A 20,100-nucleotide genomic window follows, 5' to 3' on the forward strand; every position below is an offset into this window, starting at 1 on the left:
TACAAGCTCACAACTCGACCATTAGATTGGGTGGTGCGGAGGTGTATCAAGCTTCCTTATTAAGTGCGTGCGCTCAGATGAGGACGCGGCGTCAGCGTCAGCTGGGAGAGAAATAAGCTAGACGAGAAACGCAGCACCACAGCTATCCTGTTTGATGCTGTGTGGAGTAATGAGTGAGCGAGGGAGCGAGCGAGCCGCTCTTGCTCGGGGGCACGTCGGCAGCACAGCCAGCCCTCTAATTGTCAGCAGGTTATTCATTATGGATGCCAGACAGACATACGGACAGACCTCCTTCCTGCCCCATGGACCCTAAGGCCATTCCGAGGAGAGAACGTGTTGAACAAGGAAGGTCATAAATTATCCCTCTCCCTTCCAGAAACGCTAGGAAGAGAGCTTGGTGTCATCGGGTCATGTAGTAGGCCCATATCACCCAAGTGTCACGCACTTTGTGACATCTGACGTCCAGTCAGATGTCACGGATGTGTGACACTTTGTACTCATCACACGCTACATTACATACAGTCACAGGCACAGAATACAGGCTACTCTGAAGTTTGGTGAAAGCCGGCGTCTGGCTGAATTGCCTCGAGGCGGTTTCTTTTCTCGTTCTACTCTGAGTGACAGCCCCTATATTTGCCACATGCTCCGTCATAGTAGTGGACATGTTTACGGCTCTTTATGTGAGACACGATGCATAGCCTTGCTCTGTGGCGGTCAGACATGAGTGACCCCCAAAAGCTGAAGGCCCCAGTGTTTATCCTCTCTGGCTCACACTGTCTCCATTGATGACCACTGCTGGAGCATTGGAGGAGGCCATATAGGTCCCATTGGATCATAGTTATTAGGATACAGGGCCCTATTGAGACTGACACACAGACATGCGAGGGAGCGGACGAGCTGACAACACTGGCTTTATTCCAAGGGTCTTGATGAGGTGGCCCTGCCCAATTAGGGAAAATGCCTCCAATTTGGGGCAGCTCTTGCTGCTCAGAGAAGTTGGTGTGTCGGAAAAAAGAGTGAAAAACGCAACTGAGTCTTAGTCGATACAGAAATGCACACATGCCACGCACTGTAGCTTCAATTCTTATAGGTTAGTATTAACCTACTGTTTAACCCCCTAAGGTTGCACATACTTTTCTCCGACTCAGCACAGAATGTTTGGCAGCAGTGAAAGAACATCCAATAACTAGTGTGCAGCTCTGGGCCCCCTGGTGCTATAAGGAGGCTGTGATATCGGTCCGTCTGTCTGCCTGTCCGTCCGTCAGCTTTGCCTTGTGGCCCAGCTCTCTCTTTTCATCACAACAGTGCAGCTTTTGCTGCTCCGATTCTCCAGCTGATCTCCCGCTCCGTCCTCACTTGTGAACAAGACCCAGAGATACTTGAATTCCTTCACTTGGCACATAAGACCTTATTCTCTACCCGGACGAGTAGAGCAATCCACTGGTTTCCTGCTGAGAAACATGGCCTCATATTTGGAGCCGCTTCACACTCTGCCGCAAACTGATCCAGTGAGAGCTGGAGGTCACGGGCCGATGGTGCCATCAGGACCACATCATCTGCATAAAGCAGTGATACAATCCTCCGCCAACCGGACCGCATACTCTTCTTCTTCCACAACTGTGTCTTGAGATATTGTCCATGAATGTCACAAACAAGATAGGTGACAATCCGCAGCCCTGGTGGTAGGCCAACCCCCACCGAGAACGAGTCCAGATTAAGCCCTGATTAATATTTCATCACAGGATGGTGTCGCGTTTCGATAATAGCCGATCTAAAAGCTCAAAACGCAGTGCGGACGTGACGTGTTGTAAGCTTGTACGTCTGCTATTTTCGACTCGCAACAGGCATAAATTAGGCCTTACCGCCGAAAACCTGGACACAGCTCTCACTTTGGGAGTACAAGGATTGGATGGCTCTTAACAGGGTCCACCTCACCTCATACTCCCGCAGGACGGAATCTGCATTGTTCCTCCTGGATCTGAGATTTGACTATGGGCCGGACCCTCCTTTCTGGTGCCTTAGTGTAGCCTTTCCCAGGGAGAATGAGTAGTCGTGTGACACTTCTATAATTGGCGCATACCTTCTGGTCCCCGTTTTTGAAACGTGAGACCACCATCCCGGTCTGCCAATCCTTCGGTACTGTCCGAGACTTCCATGTGTCAAACACGACAGCCCCTCAACACCCAGAGCATTTCTGGACAGATCTCATCAATCCCGGGGGGTTTGCCTCTGTGAAGCTGTTTAACTACATCAGTGACTTCCTCCTGGGAAACTGATGTCTGTCCCCCATCACCCTTGGTGCTGTCATCTCTCTGCCGACAGACAGGATGGGTTTATCGGGTTTAGGAGTTTCTCAAAGTGTTCCTCCCACCACCGCCCGACAACTTCCTTGTTCCGAGGTCAACAGTGTCCCATCCTTGCTATACACAGCTTTGAACGATCAAACAGGGGTCCGTGGCCTAATACATATTAAACACGGGTCCTTGAAATTCAAAAGGTTGAGAATCACTGCTTGGCCCTGAGCCGCCACACCGTAAAAAAATACTTATGTAAGACTTCCAACTGTGAGAGACTAAAAACAGGCTACATCAAACGCCCGAGTCCTGACAATTTGCCAATAGAGCATTTGGACTGATTAAACAATCTGTGGCCCTGTCTGGACTGCACATTCTGGCCTTTATTGACATTGCTGACAGTACAGTATTGTTGCAGCTCTGCAACAGAATCGAATTACCGGCCGTCAACCACAGTAGCAGCGCTGAGGTTATCTTGGGTGAGCGGTTCCATTGGTCCGTATTGATTCCGGTCTGACTGATGTTACATAAACCACGTTTCCAGTGTGAAAGACAACACACAGGGGAACAGCAAAGCCATCGGGTTAAAGGTCGCATTACTGTCTTCCATTTACAGTGGAAATCATCCTATATACTATTATGTAATGTATAGTACAATACCACGGTTTAAAAACATAGGTCTTGTGCTGTAGAATAGGAGAGTTTTCAGCACACGCACAGGGTCGACATGGGTTTGTTTGTGTGGGGCTTTGTTACAGTGATACTGACTGGACGGTTTTGCGACTGACACTTCCGATGTGTTCAGCGACAGATTCGGTGGGTTTATGGGTAACAGGTATACGACAAAGTATATACATACTGTAGGGCTCAAGTGGTTCAAACCAAACAAGCGGCTCTTTCAAGTCAATATGGACGTTTCTAAACGTGAGCTTCGGTTAAACAAGGTTCCCTATTCTGTTTACCGCTCTGTCACAGCAGGTCTGTTCTTAAACATTACCTGCATTCCCAAAACTAGTATAAATGACAGGCAGCAATTTGTTCTCACACAGCTGGGTTTGGAATTTTTGTGAGAGAGCAAACATTATAGTCACATATGATTGATTTACCGGTAATCCTGGATCTGGTCCAAGTTCTCTATTTACATCTCCTCCACCTGATAAGCAAGCAGAACTTGGATTAAGTTGGATAGACCATGCGCGCATTTGCCTGGTATTTGCTATGATCAGTGGTGGAAAGTAACTAAGTACATTTACTCAAGTACTGTACTATTTTGAGGTTACATTTTTATACTTTATAATTCTACTCCACTACATCTCAGAGACATACATTGTACTTTTTACTCCACTGCAGTTATTTGAAAACTTTAGTTACTAGTTACTTTTCAGATTATTATTATAAAACATAGATACCAATTAAGCCCTATTTTAGACTTTGGCTATTCAAAAATAGCTCACAACGTGTTGCATTGTGAGCTTGTACATTTTCTTTTTACAGGCTTTTTTACTTGTAACAGAGTATTTTTAACAACGTATGGGGTTTAAGTATTAACTCGTCTCTGTTGGGTGGAAACCTCATATGTCCAAAACTGTTACTTTTCAGGATTCTAATTCAAAAACAGCAAAAGTAGCAGATCGACAAGCTCGAAAAGCGTCGCTTCGCGCCGCGTTTCGAGCTTGCGGATCTGCTACTTTTGAGTGACGCTAGTATGTACGTAGTATGATCAAGTAGCACGTTAATTTACGGGGGAAAAAAACACAAGTTAGAATATGTAGATAGGAGGTTTCTGCCCGACAGTACTTCTTTCAGCCCTATGAGGTATCAGCACATCTAGAGAGAGAGAGAGAGAGAGAGAGAGAGAGAGAGAGAGAGAGAGAGAGAGAGAGAGCAGAGGTCCAGGGAACAGAATGTGTGATGCAGGGGAGAGACGAGGAGGAATGTGGAGGAAAGGAAAGGCACATTCCGCGCATTTCTTGCCAGGTAATTATTAATGTGCCGTCACATAACTGGTGCAGAGCCAAGGTGGGCGATGTGTGATGGATCCATACATACCGACCGCTGTGAGGAGGCATGCAGCGCCAAGGCAAACGTGAGCCTTCTGGTGCACATGACCTCAATTCTCTCTCTTTTTTTTACCTGGCCTGTTATCTCTGCAGAGAAGAGACACTACGGCAGCAGTCATGACAAAACGGACGAGTTTCGGGCTACTCACAGCCTTCATCAGCGTTTACTTCAAGTCAATATCCCGATTTATTTCAAACGTTTGCCTCGATTGGGATTTACGAACGATTGTTCAAAACAAAATGAACACCGTGAAAATAGCAGATCTACAGATCTTGTGAGCTTGTAGAGCTGCTATTTTCCTTATTTTTGTACACCATCTTTGTACAACGCAGTATGATACAAGCTTAAGTGGTTAATCAGACTTTTTCGGGTCGATTCGTTGATATAAGATGTATATATTTATTTGAATTATTTGGTTATAAGTCGGTTATTGGTTCCAAATATCGGTTTAGGTATGTTTTCGGTCCTTAGCGCAAGGCAGACATGAGCTTTTCTGTTGCACCTGACCTGGATATATTTACCTGGGCGGTTATTTCTGCAGCCCCCCCCCCCCTCCCTGCAGCCTGTACCCTAAAATTACAGCCTCCAAGGAGAAGCCAGTGTGGGTAATATTGGACACATAATGACTGATGATTCTGGGTCATAATAATACTCTGGATAGGGGTGGGGGGCAGGTATTAGCTACAGGCCTGAGTCTGGCTAATAAAGACAGAAAGCATGACAGGAGCAAGCTTCTAATTAATTTCATTACATAAAGAGCAGAGGGAAGATTAACTTGAACAGAGGTACAGTAGTCCCCCCCCCCCTCTCTCTCTCTCTCTCTCTCTCTCTCTGTCTCCCCATATACAGTATATCTCTCTCCCTCTCCCTCTTTCTCTCTCCCTCTCGCTCTCTGTTTCTAAAAAAAGGCCCCATTGTTCCTGGAACAGTTCACACAGGAGTCACCATTCTGTGATTACAGACAGCGATAGAAATCAAGAGTAGTTCCCACGTTAGCAGCAGCCCACACCTGAGCTGCTTTCTCTTAACAGCTTGTAGTACACATAGCGTACAGTATGTGTGTGTGTGTGTGTGTGTGTGTGTGTGTGTGTGTGTGTGTGTGTGTGTGTGTGTGTGTGTGTGTGTGTGTGTGTGTGTGTGTGTGTGTGTGTGTGTGAGAGAGAGAGAGAGAGAGAGGCACACACCAGTGGTATGAGAGCATGCACACACTCCGTTTTGGTAAATATATGGACTGCACAGTGAGCTAATCTCACTAAACCACTTAAGCCCTATTTCGTACTTCGCCGTACGCCGGTGCCGCGCAGCGGAAAGCTTGTCGATTCTATCTAGCTATTTTCGAAAATGTTTGAAGCTTTTTTGCCTGTAATGCCATGCCCAAAACAGGGACGACGGGTTGAAAGTTTTTAATGGGATGGCTGATTGTGATTTAAGAGGTCTGCACTGCTGTGCAATGTTGAACCACCCCAGGGAGGGAACATTAGCCAAAAAATTGCAGATCTACAAGCTCACAACGCGTCACAACGCTTCACAACGTGACGCGTTGTGAGCTTGTAGATCGGCTATTTTTTGGCGAAGAGATTTGGTGTGAAGACGGAAAAAGTGGATGCAATTCAATTTAGGTATAAATACCCACATAAACACTAACAGAGACTACTAGTTTCTCCAGTATTGTGGCACCTGCATTGCAACAGCAGGTTGATGACTGATGAGGCACCATGTGGGCATGTAGTAAACACTGCCACTGACGTAGCCTGATGCCAAGTCCAGTTTGAATCAGCACTTTTTGTTTCTCACTCAGTTGGGGTGTAAATAAAAGAACGTTGCAGAGAAACAAAGGGAAGACGAGCCGGAGCGGCCCCCATGTGTATTGAAACGTTGTACAGGGAGAGATAACAAACACACACACACACTCACACTCACACACACACACACACACACACACACACACACACACACACACACACACACACACACACACACACACACACACACAATATGATGCTAAAAATATAGTGCTGCGGAATATTGCAGACGTAATGGAGAACATTTCTGCAGCACGTGGTTGTGGTTCCGTTGCTCGGGGTACAAAGTCGATGCTCGAAAACTAAAATGTGTTTTCTTTACTGTCAGATAAAGGTTAGTTAGGCTGCAGAAATCTTTTAGCTGTAAGCTTGGCTGAAACAGCCAGCACAGCACTGAAGGATATCTGGGGATTTCCAAAGCAAAGAATAAAGCCCCTATCACCAGCGGCTGTAAACAAACAAAGGCCGCAATAGAAGGGAGGTTTGTAATGGAATCTTTCCTTTCCATTACAAACTTTATTTGCTTGTTTTTAAAGCATTACGTTTCACAACACAACACAGAGCACATCATTATATTGTTGTCTATGCCCCGTAGAGCCCGACCCATGCCAGAATGTTGGGTCCGATGTTGTATCCCAATTTTGGAGAGTCCTACATTCAGACCACCAATTACCGATGTTTTGACCCATATTATTTCAATAAGTGCAACATTTTCAATCACTCTGAAAAAACGTACAGTATTTTGTATTAAACCACTTAAAACCTGGCATCCCTGAATGTCATCAAACAAGTCAAATAATGGCTGATATATTGGCCAGACCAGTAGTACCAGCCTGGCTCTAATCCCGGTGTGGCTCTGCTGCTGAGGGACACTGAAACATGTCTGCCATCTATTCATCTACATACGTATCTGCTCAGACCTGTTAGTGAATTGGGATGCTTGCTGGGACTGGACTGGCAGTCCAAGGTGACATCATCAACCAGGGGTAAAAGATTAAGCTTAATAAACAGTGAGCTCATTTCAATTAATCTCCATCAGTGTTGCCATGTCCGCTTATTAAAAGCAACCTTTGGGCTTGTTTTTACGCTTGTAAATATCGGTAGTTGCGGGTTGCGTTTTTTAAAGTGTAGTTGCTTATTTGGGTAGTTTCCTATTTCCCAGTGGTTCTCAAACATTTTCATGCCAAGGACCCCCAAATTAATATGTATTTATCCACGGACCGAATAATTTTGTGACCCCTGTACCAGATTGGTGTTGTTAAAATGTTACTTTCACGAAATCTGGCAACACTGATCTCCGTTGCAAATGAGTTTCCCCTACAGCCAAATTTAAACTAAGTCATTAACCAACAGGGTCCTCCTGCCTCCCCTTCCCTTCCTACAAATGAAGAAGACTTTCTTTAGACTGGCTTTAACACGCAGCAAGATCTGAGAGAATTCTGAGCTTGTCAGTGGCTTGGGAAACAAGTAAAACTAAAGGCATTCATTTATGCAACGCTGATTCACCCCCCTTTGATCTGAATGTCATTATCATATGCTGCATAGCTCAAATGCTTTAGGTAAAACATTACTTCAGCAAAGTCACTGAAGACAGAGAACAGCCCAAAACCACTGCTGAAAAAGAGTGAACTTTCAGATTCAGAGTTAACCTCTTTCAACACATAAGCATCTTTCAACCTAGCTTCCCTTTTTTGGGCACGTTATTATGGGTGTAGATGTTCAAAAAACAGCAGATCTACAAGCTCACTCACAATGCTATCAAGATGTGACACATTGTGAGCTTGTAGATAAGGCACTTATCACTAGTATCCGCCGTACAACAAAGTATATACACAGCAGGGCTTAAGTGTTTTAAGTGCCATTATTGATATGAATAAACAAATCACAGAGAAATAATTACCTGCCTGTTAATCCACTTCTTCTTCTAGCTCTCTCCTCTTAATCCCACACACACACACACGCACGCACGCACACACACACACACACACACACACACACACACACACACACACACACACACACACACACACACACACACACACACACACACACACACACACACACACACACACACACACACACACACACACACACACACACACACACACACACACACACACACACACACACACACACACACACTCTCGCTCTCTCTCTCACTCTCTCTCTCTCTCTCTCTCTCTCTCCTTTGCCACCTGACTTCCTGCTGGTCTAGAGAGCTCAGACTCAGGTTGCAGGGAGCAGAGAGAAGTGTGGATGGGAGGAGGCAGCTGTTAGCTATTCTGTCAATCTTCTTCTAACTATATAGTCTCCCTCCTGGGAAGCTGCAGGATGACATCATACTATGGACTGTAGGGAGCTACTGTAGAATGTTTAGGATGTTGTCACACTCGTCTTATAGGAGCTACTGGAGACGGTCAAAGCTGGTCCCAGGCCTGTGCCTGTAGGCCATGCGAGTACGGCGTTACGCGGGTCTAGGCGGTGCCGTAGTAAGGTTAACCCATTTAGACCTGGAAAGCCACGTGCGTTCTTATACCCTTCAATCCGGGAAAGCATCTATCTAATTATTTTTGTTAAGGACCCCCAAATTGATATTGACCGCGGACAATGGACAGCTGACAATGTTTTGTTCCAGGGACCCCCTGAAGATGAATCGATTATTCAACCTTTTCCCCCAATTTCTTAAAAATAGCAGATATACAAGCTTGCAGCGAGGCACGAAGTGACGCGCTGTGAGCTTGTATATCTGCTATTTTTGAATAGCCAACGTGTACATTTTTTGAACAACAATTTTTCAGAAAACTTAGGTTAGGATTTAAAAGGCGTTTTTAATGGGTTAAGCTGATCCCTGGCCTGTGGGCCCGCCTGGGGTCCGTTTCTATTGAGAAAGCTCTTTATACCTGCCTGGGTGACATCACCAGTGGAAGATCTACTATGACAGCTGTGTGTGTGAGCGGATTTGGGAACGTGAGAACAACAACAACAACAACAACAGCAGCTCTTAACCCCCTCTGACCTGCGGTATAGCCTCGTTCGTGGTGATTCCCAGAGAACCCGGCGCTTCATTCAACATTCAAACTCCTGTTGACACTCCTCGTCTCGACTGTTTTCTCCTTCAATCCCTTCCTCCTTTGCTCATCTCTTTGTGTATGGACGCACACACGCACACACACGCACACACACACACACGGACACACGCACACACGCACACAGATAATTAAAACAAAAACTCTAAGGGGGCCAGTGTGGTTGGACCAGTTCCCCTGGTTCCTGCGACACAAAGGGACCAGGATGTGAAGCAGGTCTGAGGCGGTCAATCCAGACCTGCCTCCTCTCTGATATGACACCCGAGAGCCAGTTTCAGCCACATCAACCATGGTTCAGTGTGTGCTGTTTGCTCAGGGATAATCACACCATAGCAAGGAGGATTGGACCTGCGTCGCCTCGAGAGTCAGACCGCAGGGAAACAGAGAGACAGAGAGAGAGAGAGAGAGAGAGAGAGAGAGAGAGAGAGAGAGAGAGAGAGAGAGAGAGAGAGAGAGAGAGAGAGAGAGAGAGAGAGAGAGGGAGAAAGGTCAGAGGAATGACAAACTAAAGATGGAGGACACAGAGGAGTAATGAGGAAATAAAGACTGTGTGGGTCTGTCTATCTGTCTGTGTGTGTGTGTGTGTGTGTGTGTGTGTGTGTGTGTGTGTGTGTGTGTGTGTGTGTGTGTGTGTGTGTGTGTGTGTGTGTGTGTGTGTGTGTGTGTGTGTGTGTGTGTGTGTGTGTGTGTGTGTGTGTGCGCGCAGTGGTGGAAAAAGTACTCAAATGTTTTACTTAAGTAAAAGTATCAATACTGCAATGTAGACATGTAGTTACAAGTAAAAGTCAGGAATTCTAAATTTACTTGAGTAAAAGTACAAAAGTATTGGTATCAAAATGTACTTAAAGTACCAAAAGTAAAAGTACAAAAATGTTTGAAAACAGCAGATCTACAAGCTCACAACGTGTCGCGATGCTATTTTCAAATAGCCTATGTATAAAATAGGGCTGAGTGGTGGTTAATGTATGTTTCATAATATCATAATTTATATCTGAAAAGTAACTAGTAACTAAAGTTGTCAAATAATTGTAGTGGAGTAAAAGTACTATATTTGCCTTTGAGATATAGTGGAGTAGAAGTAAAAGTATTGGAAATTGGAAATACTCAAGTAAAGTACAAAGTTACCTCAAAATTGTACATATTACAGTACGTAAGTAAATGTACTTAGTTACTTTCCACCACTGTGAGTGTGTGTGTGTGTGTGTGTGTGTGTGTGTGTGTGTGTGTGTGTGTGTGTGTGTGTGTGTCTGTGTGTGTGTGTGTGTGTGTGTGTGTGTGCGTGCGTGCGTGCGTGCGTGCGTGCGTGTGCGCGTGTGCGTGCGTGCGTGTGTGTGTGTGCGTGTGTGTGGACTGTTTGGACAATGGACAGAGAGTCTCTCTGAGGCTGTTGGACGGGTTCCGCCAGGCTGCTATCGGGTTACAAAACGCGAGAGACGGCGAGACGCTCACATCAGAGCTAGGGACAAAATAGAGATCATTGTTCTGCCTTTCTTCTCCCACACAGGAAAGAGTGACTCCTTCCTTTCTCCTTTCTTCCCCCGTTCAAACATGTGATCAGGGGCCCAGGAGCTGATCTGGGTGCCAGGCAGAGAGGGGAAGGGGTGAGGAGGACTCTAGAATTCCTGAAGTTGGCACCGACAGAGGGGGCGTGAACAGTGGAATAAGAAGTAATGATATTAGTTAGGACCATAACTTGGCATCGACAGAGTACCGAGAATCAACCAGTAGAGGCCTTCCAGAAACAACAATGGAATGTCTGGCCAAACACTACAATAAAAAACAATCAAATCAACTAGCACTTCTTCTCACTTTAAAACACTTCTGGGGTCATTTTAACGTCTACTCTGGCTTTTGTGTGCACCCCAGACAGTTTTTTAAGTAGCTTGATTCAATATTTATTTCGATATTTGATGATTCATTTTATCAGACACGCCCCACCTCCTACATGAGCCCATTGAACTTCATTGAAAACACACGTGCCTGGTTCTGGTGACTGATATAGTCCTTCTAGTGTGCGAGGAGGCTGTGTTTTTTCACAAACAACCCTTTAAGCGTTTTATTCCTTTTTTTATTTTTATAAAAAAATCAAAAAAGTTTTCAATATAATAATCGTTACGAAAATAATCAATAGTCGCAACCCTAGTCCTCATTAGAGCTGTATTGCACATTGTCTGGTTCACAAACTTTTCTGGACCCCCAAAATAATATGTATTTTGCCACAGACCCCCATCTGAAAATGTTTTGTGCAGGGACCCCCAGAAGAGAAGATTTATGTAAAAAAAAAAAAAAAAAAGCACGAAGTACTAATAGCCAACATATAAATGGATAAAGTGGTTAAAATTATTGTGACGCTATATTAACTACTTTTAGCTGGGGACCCCCTGGAACCCCCCAAGGACCCCTGGGGGTCCCCCGACCCCACTTTGAGAACCACTGGTGTAATGAATGAACACAGCTGAGCAGGTGCCACTGTATCCTTGTCATTAGGCCCTGCCCCCCCAGCCCCCCCCCCCCCCCCCCCCCCCCCGGCCCCCCAGGCATATCCAATCACACACAGATTCCACAGATTCTAAGTAGTAACTCTCCCAGCTGGTCTACAGAGTTCTTACAACCAAAGGAAGTGTGTGTGTGTGTGTGTGTGTGTGTGTGTGTGTGTGTGTGTGTGTGTGTGTGTGTGTGTGTGTGTGTGTGTGTGTGTGTGTGTGTGTGTGTGTGTGTGTGTGTGTGTGTGTGTGTGTGGGGTAGGAGATGGATATAAAAATAGTATGAGGGTGTAAGAGAAGAACAGAATGCGAAAGAACCAGTGTTTGTCTCTGTGTGTGCGCGTCAGTGTGCATGTGTCACTGTGTGTGTTTGTCTATCTGTGTGTGTGTGTCAGTGTGTCTATTTGTGAATGTGTGTGATGTGTGATGTGTGATGTGTGATGTGTGCGTGCGCGAGCGTAATGCAATAATACGAGAGAGTAATGTTGACAGAGACAGGGAAGAGTGAGACGGGTCGGGCCAGCCAGACCAGAGAGACAGACAACAGGGGAGAGTGAGACTGTTTTACCTGTCTGACCGCTGGACTCAACCAGACCAGACAACTATTTAGACACAGACTCATTTCCTCCTCACTAAGCTCCACAGGACCATAACATGACGACAGAATGCTCATAAAACCATCTGGCTGCATGGGGCCCACGGACCAACCGACCGTCGGGCAGAAACCTCCTATCTCCATATTCTAACTGTTTGTGTTTTTTCCTAAATTAACGCCCTAATTGATCATACTACAGCGTCACACAAAAGCACCAAAAGTATCAGATTCACAATCTTTCGAGCTTGTAGATCTGCTACTTTTGTTACTTTTGAATTTGAATCGTGAAAAAGTAACAGTTTTGGACATATGAGGTTTCCACCCGACAAAGGCAATATGTATTTGGTCCGTGGACCCCCATCTGAAAAGATTGTGTGCCAGGCAGGGACCCCCCATATATGATTTGTGTTGTTAAATTGTTTCTAAAATATTCCATATTTTTCTTTTCTTTGAAAATAGCCGAAGTATAGGGTTAAAGCGGTTAAAGTATTAAAGTGATTCTGATGATCTATTAACTGATATCGTGATATGAGACTAGATATCGTCGGCAGAATTGCGCGAGTAGTACAGTAGCGATTAGTGTCCATCAGATACAATTAACGTTTACAATTTAAGCATTTAGCAGACACTCTTATCCAGGGCGACTTACAAGTCCGAGATCGGAATACGCAGAGTAAGCATGCGCTCTAGTCCATAAAAAAACAACAAGGTAAATAGTCAATTTACAATTCAGGCATTTAGCAGACGCTCTTATCCAGAGCGATTAACAATAAGCAAAACACAAGGTAATACATCAAATGCATAGAAATAGTAATCTAGAGACCAACAGGGCCAGTAAATTAGGGATGCACAACTAGAAGTGAGACGTAGGCACTTACTCCATGCTAACTCTGATCTCATCTGATGGAGGAGCAATCATCAGGTCATGGCCGTGACTGTAAACCTTTAAATCCACATTATTGATTTTATGTAAAAGAACTGAACCCAGGCAACCGGCCAAAAATCCTGTTATAGGAAGGAACGGTACTCTGGCAGCGAGGGGGGGGGGGGGGGGGGTGGCGCTACTTGAGCCCGGCGATTATAAATAAACGGTACACAGATATAGAGACGAGGGCCGTGGCCTTTTGTTCTACAATGCTACAACTCACACACTAAACAGATAACAGCTAAAGTGTTCTCTGCACATTATGCCTTATGCAAACAAACACAGTGTAGAGCCTGACACCCAATGCCAGATTTTTGGACCCGATGCCGATCCCGATTTTGGTTAGTCCTAGACCTAGACCACCGATTATCGATGTTTTGACCAAACTTTTGTCAATCAATTTGAAAAACTTTGATTTGATACAAGTTTCTATTTGGGAACATTTAACTAGAATTTATTTTATTTAAAGCGGCACTATGTCACTCTTGAATAAAATGTATTTCTTTCCAATCTGTACGGTAGAGTATGTTTATACAATATAACTTATACGATTGGGGTGGAGGTTGTATTTTGTCTCCCTGTTCTTCTATTGATCCTGTGTCTAGGTGGAACATGACCTTTGACACGATCCTGTTTCTGGCTTGACACAAATTTTGATGAAGGTCAAGATTCAATTCATCCCCTGATCAAGCAGGCAGGCTCTATTAGCTCAACGGTAAATATTTCAGCACTTTCGCAGGAGATCCGGGTTCAAATGCGGGGCAGAAGAGGAAGGTTACATCGCACAGCTATTCAAAAATAGCCGATCTACAAGTTCACAACGTGTCACGTTGCGACGCATTATAAGTTGCTATTTAAAAAAAAATTGAAACACTTAAAAAAAAAAAATCCTATAATGACATGTATGCCCAAAAAGGGACGCAAGGTTGAAAGTGGTAAAAAAAAAGAAGAAAATCCAGACACATTGGCTGCATAATTGCTGATAGCAAAGTTGTTAAAAAGGTCAAATAATGGCCGATATATCTGCCCAACCCATATTGTCTGGCTCTAAAACATACAACACAGAGAATCCATTTGTGGCTGGTATCTAAACAGAGGTTGCTGGTGGGGGGGGAGCAGCGCGGGAGATAAGCAGCATGATGATCAATGAAAACACAAGGAGACGATAACCCTGGTGTGCCGAGGTGAAGGCATGGTGGATGAGTGCACCTCTATCACAGGGAAACAGGCCACATTAGACCGGTACAGGGTGCACCAAATATCACAGAGGGGGCAATCAAGCCATGTATGTTGGAGGCAGTCCAACATTTTAAACAAGTTGCACAAAATCATAACTAACTCCCACATGTGTAACGTCATTGTGGAGCACACCAACATTTTTAAGCGGTTAAAATGTTAAGTGCGTACGCATGTGTGGGGGGGGTCTCAGCTTTGTCAGATGTAAGAAGGGGGGCTCCAGGGAAAAAAAGTTGTGCAGCCAGCGTTCTTCTAGACAATAGTTCCACGACAAGGCATTGTCACTCTACAGCAGCAGCACATCCGTCCTCCCTCTGAGCCGGTGACATTTACAGACAAAGGCCTCGGTACAGGGTCTATAGTACGACCTTTACCAAGCGAAGGTCATACAGGGTCCTGCTTGTCCCCGCGAGAATAAAACCACTGTTTGTCTGAGGACCACCACATGGCTTCTGGTCTTGATACAATGGCAGGTTTGAGAGCCAGAGACTTGAAGAAATGACCTGAGATTCTTCTAGGGCTACTCAACTTAAGATGGCTCAGGGGCCACTCAGCAAAATACCAAAAGTCCAAGGGGCCGCCAGCTAAACATGACAGTCCTATTTTGGATTTTGTAACACACACTACACATTGTTATTGTTATAAGAAAATGTACTTTTTGACATCATATTGAAAGTGTACCTGTTTACTTTGTGTGTATGTCCAGTGGCATCAGTTCAGCAAAAGCTAAGGTATGGCAAGGTTAGGGTTGCCAACTCCCAGAGATTGAATTAACGGACACCTATCCGCGGCGAAGCAAAATTGGGGGTCAAACCCCCCAAAAAAAACGAAATGCATAGAAAACTATGCATTATACCTGTAACAATTGACGCACCTGTATGTATGTATGTCTGTCTGTTTGTTTTTGAAAAAAAAATTACCAACACATATATTTGAACGGAAATGTTTATTTTTATCCTGTGCTTAAAAAAAAAAAAAAAAAACATGAGGGCCGCCAAGACGCTGCGTTGGGGCCGCATGCGGCCCGCGGGTTGAGTAGCGCTGTTCTAAGCTGTAAATATGGCTGTCGGGTGGAAAACCTTATGTATGTCCAAACTTTTCAGGAAATGGAAAACAAAAATAACCTGCGTTCCAATGGATCCAATGTAGTTATTATTTAGTCACACACTCTTGTTGATACTTTTCATTGATTGAATATTTACAAAACCCATAGACACACTTACTGTAAGCACTTTAACTTTCAAAATGTTTCAAAAATAGCAAGCCGATCTACAAGCTCACAACACGTTGCATTGCGACACAATGTGAGCTCGTCTATGTTTCTCCTTTTTCGTGACACTCTTGTATGACGAAGTAGGACATTGATTTATGGAGAAACATACTAACATTGAAACATGGAGATACAAGGTTTCTGCCCGACAGCAACGATATGCAACCAGATCCAGGCAACATATTGGCAGAATTGATTTGAATACTACAAAAAACACAAATGGATGAGAAGCTCTTAATTTATCCTACCTTGACTGGTAAAGGTCTCTCAGCACAATCAATTAAAGAACCACAAGCATGTCGGATATTTGGAAATGAAAATCCATATTATTTAGGTCAGTGGGCTAATAAATGTTTGATTCATTCTGCCATTGCCACTCTGCACACTCAACACACTTTCGAAGACATTTGCCTTTTGAAACACCTAACAGTTGGACCTAATGATTAACTAGGGCGTGTTCTGTTCAGTTTTCCACCAAAGACGAAGCAGCCAGGAATAAGGATATAAATCTGTTCAAACCTACTGATCTGGCAGTTGTTGATTTATTTTTAATTTTTCAATGCAAGAAAACGTGCAAAAAATATATATATATGATACAAATATTTATTGTGACATTTCAGTGCCAGTAGTTTGTGACAATGATTGAAAAGCCATCTTTAAACAGGGAGTGACCGCAAGCCTGCAATCAGTTACAATCCCCATGTGCAATATACCATAAAAACATAAATACCAAACATCAGTTATCTACTGCACTGTTTCTCAAACCGTTTCATTATTTGGTTGCAGGTCCCCATTTTAAAAAATTTGTGCCAGGGACCACATACAAGATTTGGGTTGTTAAAATGTTCTACAAGCGAGCGTGTAGATCTGCGATTTTCAAATAGCCAATGTATATAGAGTTAGTGGTTAAACTGATATGAACTCAATTTGCTGGGGACCCCCTGGAAAACCCCTCAAAGACCCCTGGGGGTCCCCAGACCCCATTTTGAGAACCACTGATCGACTGTTTATGACATACATTACATACACTCTGCATAGTGACAATCATAAATGTACCCCCCGAAAAATCTAAATGGGTATCAAATACACATTCCCAGATTTTTCAGGTTACATTTGTGGATGAACTTGGCAATGTGCGCAAACCGCATCAATCAACCAACAGACCCTATAACTGGGTCCTTTATTTATGTTTTTTAGGGAACTTTTTTTTTAGATATTTGTGAATAGCATTTAAAGGTACAATTTGGAACTTATTTGAAAGAATAGAACATTATTTTCACCAATCTGTATGGTATAGTATTTTACACAACTACGACATTATGCAATTAACATAATCTGCCATACAGATTGGTTAAATAACATTGTATTCATTCAAAAGTCCTGGATACATTTTATTGTAAGTTTTTGGGGGGTACACTTATGATTGTCAGTATGTTTAACTTTTCTTACTCCATGCATGAGTCATATAGTAAACTGATGTTTGGTATTCACAATTTACTGCATATTGCACAACAGGATTTTAATTGATTGCAGGCTTGCGGCCACTCCCTATTTAATTCTCACAAACTATGAATGGATGAAGTTCTAGCGCCGAAATGCATTGCCATTGTTCGCAGTAAATATACCGTATGCAGGTGTGTGCAGGATTTTTTTATTTTATTATTATCAATTTGTCTCTCTCCTACACACCTGTCTCAAGGAATAGATGTGCCAAATTGCTCTTCTGTTCTAAATTAATCAACACAACTTTGAGTCTCTTGTCTTGAGCTTTCCTCAGTGGCAAAGCACATAATTACACATTCTGAACTGAAGAGGTGTTCCTACATACAATAAGGTCAAACTGAAGAGGTCCTTTGTCCATCAGACGGCATTGAGGCTTAATCAGGAGTTATAGGCCAGGGGTAGGCTGAGTGGTGGACATTGCTCTTGTCTTTGCATGTCTTTATGTATGTATTTTGTTGTTTTCTTGTGTCATGTCAAATGTGTGTACTGTTATATGTTGCATACATGGCTGTTGGGTCGCAAGACAAATTTCAGTGCAAACTGACAATAAAGTATTATCGTATCGTATCGTATCGTATTCAGTGCAGAGGACTCCCTAATTAATTCCTTCTGTCAGATACAGTAACTGATCATCGGTTACATTGTAGCAACAGTACTTACACAGACAGAGATGTCTTCTGCTCTGACTGCTGTCATGCTAACATGATGGTCGCTCGGCTAGTTCAATAGTCTAATTAGCTCTGTAGCAGTGGTGGAAAAAGTACTAATCTTTTTTTTTACTTAAGTAAAAGTATCAATACTGCAATGTAGGAATACTCTGTTACAAGTAGAAGTCCCTTATTCAAAATGTACTTGCGTAAAAGTACAAAAGTATCGGCATCAAAATATACTCAAAGTACCAAAAGTAAAAGTACTCATTGTGCAGAATGCAGAACTTCAAAAAGTATAAAAAATAGCCGATCTACAAGCTCACAATGTGTCGCGTCGTGAAGCATTGTGAGCTTGTAGATCTGCTATTTTCAAATGGCCGAAATATATTTAGGGCTGAAGTGGTTAGTGTATTTTGTAATAATAATCAAAATCTACAAAGTAACTAGTAACTAAAGTTTTCATATAATTGTAGTTGAGTAAAAGTACAATATTTTGAGCTAGAAGTAAAAGTATTGAAAATGGTAAATACTGAAGAAAGTAAAAATACCTAAAAATGTACTTAAGTACAGTACTTGAGTACATGTACTTAGCTACTTAACACCACTGCTCTGTAGTAACAACAGTTAATTGCTGTAAGGACAGTAAGGATCTGACATCACATGGTTACAGTGTGTATTATTCTTATTATTTATTCTGTCCTGTATATTAATGCAAGGTTTGTTGAGGGTGGTGTATACTGTTGTTTATTTGGTGGTGCTCTTTTTTTGTGTGATGACTTTAACCCTGCTGTATCTATAGTATATTCTTTATATATAGCCCTGTAACTGTATCTTCACTCCTGTGCTGCCTTTGGTGACTGAATTTCCCACGCGGGATCAATGAAGGTCTTATCTTATCTTATGACGGCAGCTATTTCCAGCCATTACCATCTGATGATGAAACGGTCAGGTATGTGGCTTTGACCTCCTGGACTGGATGACCTTACAGTATGTCCAGTAGGGGTGTGTGAAAAAAACCGATTCAAATACGAATCGCGATTCTCATGTTGGACGATTCAGAATCGATAAAAAATAAAAAGAAAAGATTTTAGATTTTTGTATAATGATTTTTTTGAGAGGTGCCAAGTTCTGGACTGAATAGGGGGAAACGTTTTTTAATCGAGAATCGTTTTGAATCGGAAAATAAATAATATTTGAATTAAAAAAAAAAACATTTTTGAATCAGGAAAAAAACGTTTTTGAATCGAGAATCGTTTGTTTAGAAAAAATCTGAATCGTGACCCCCAGAATCGGAATCGAAATGTGAGATAGCAGAAGATTCACAGCCCTAATGTCCAGTGGTTGTCATATCCGTACATGTTGCCCTGTGATACAGGCCGAGTCCCACTGTAAATGTTGTTGCCAATGAGAGGCTTTCATGGCAGGGCCAGGAGGCTCAGAGAGCAGATTGAGCCAGCCACAGCAGAAAGTGGAAATCCCAACTAGAGCATGACACTCTCCCCTCAGAGCAATAATCAGATACCCTAGTACAGGTTCTCAAACTTTTTTAAGTCAAGGAGCCCCAAACTGATATGTGTTTGGCTGCGGACCCCCATCTGAAAATGTTTCCAGGGACCCCCAGAAGAGAATATTTATATAAAAGAAAATTCTAAATTATTACAATTTCCCCAAAATTGAAAGAAAGAGAGAGAATAGGCCAACATGATAAGCCTTCCTTGACAGCCTTGAGTTAAAGGAGTAGTTCACCAAAAAAAAATCTTATTTTCTATCAATTACACACCCCATGAAGCCTTGAATTCATGGAGACTTTTTTGTTGACCGGTGGAGTCTTCAATTGAGTCTCCTACCGACTCTCCTACTGACCGATGACCCGGTCATCGAATTATTGGTTTGGGAATGTGACAAAAACAAAAAAGTCTCCATGAATTCAAGGCTTCATGGGGTGTGTAATTGATAGAAAATAAGTACTTTTTTGGGTGAACTACTCCTTTAAGGAGTAAACACTGAAGAGAGATGGGGGAGAGGGGGACATAGTAGAGGAGAGAAAAACGGAGTTGAGGACCAAAGGTGGGCTCGAATCCAGTCAGTGGAAGACAGGGGTGATTAGTGCTTGATTAGCTGGCTGGCTGGCTGGCTGGCCTCAGGCGAATCTCGTCAAGCAACACACAGACAGACACCACTATAACAGACTGTGC

At 43.3% G+C, this 20,100-nt stretch overlaps 2 protein-coding genes across 5 annotated transcripts in view; one reads left to right on the forward strand and one right to left on the reverse strand.

Moving 5' to 3' along the window:
• fgf20b (fibroblast growth factor 20b) overlaps window positions 1–20,100 on the forward strand; it is a gene marked incomplete at its 5' end in the record, with an annotated part of 338,476 nt that overhangs the window by 121,566 nt on the left and 196,810 nt on the right. The gene's annotated exons all lie outside the window — the stretch shown is intronic.
• The window catches only part of n4bp3 (NEDD4 binding protein 3), a 48,709-nt gene that overhangs the window by 23,489 nt on the left and 5,120 nt on the right, over window positions 1–20,100 (reverse strand). Inside the window, exon 1 of one of the 4 annotated variants that reach the window (XM_080416237.1) lies at window positions 8,058–8,125. The exons of the other annotated variants lie outside the window; for them this stretch is intronic. The gene's annotated coding sequence lies outside the window, so the exon portion shown is untranslated. Of the gene's footprint in view, window positions 1–8,057; window positions 8,126–20,100 lie in introns of those variants that run through there. 4 annotated transcript variants of the gene reach the window in all.

The sequence above is a fragment of the Gymnoscopelus braueri genome (genome assembly GCF_963280865.1).
Source record: "Gymnoscopelus braueri genome assembly, chromosome: 20".
Taxonomy (NCBI): domain Eukaryota; kingdom Metazoa; phylum Chordata; class Actinopteri; order Myctophiformes; family Myctophidae; genus Gymnoscopelus; species Gymnoscopelus braueri.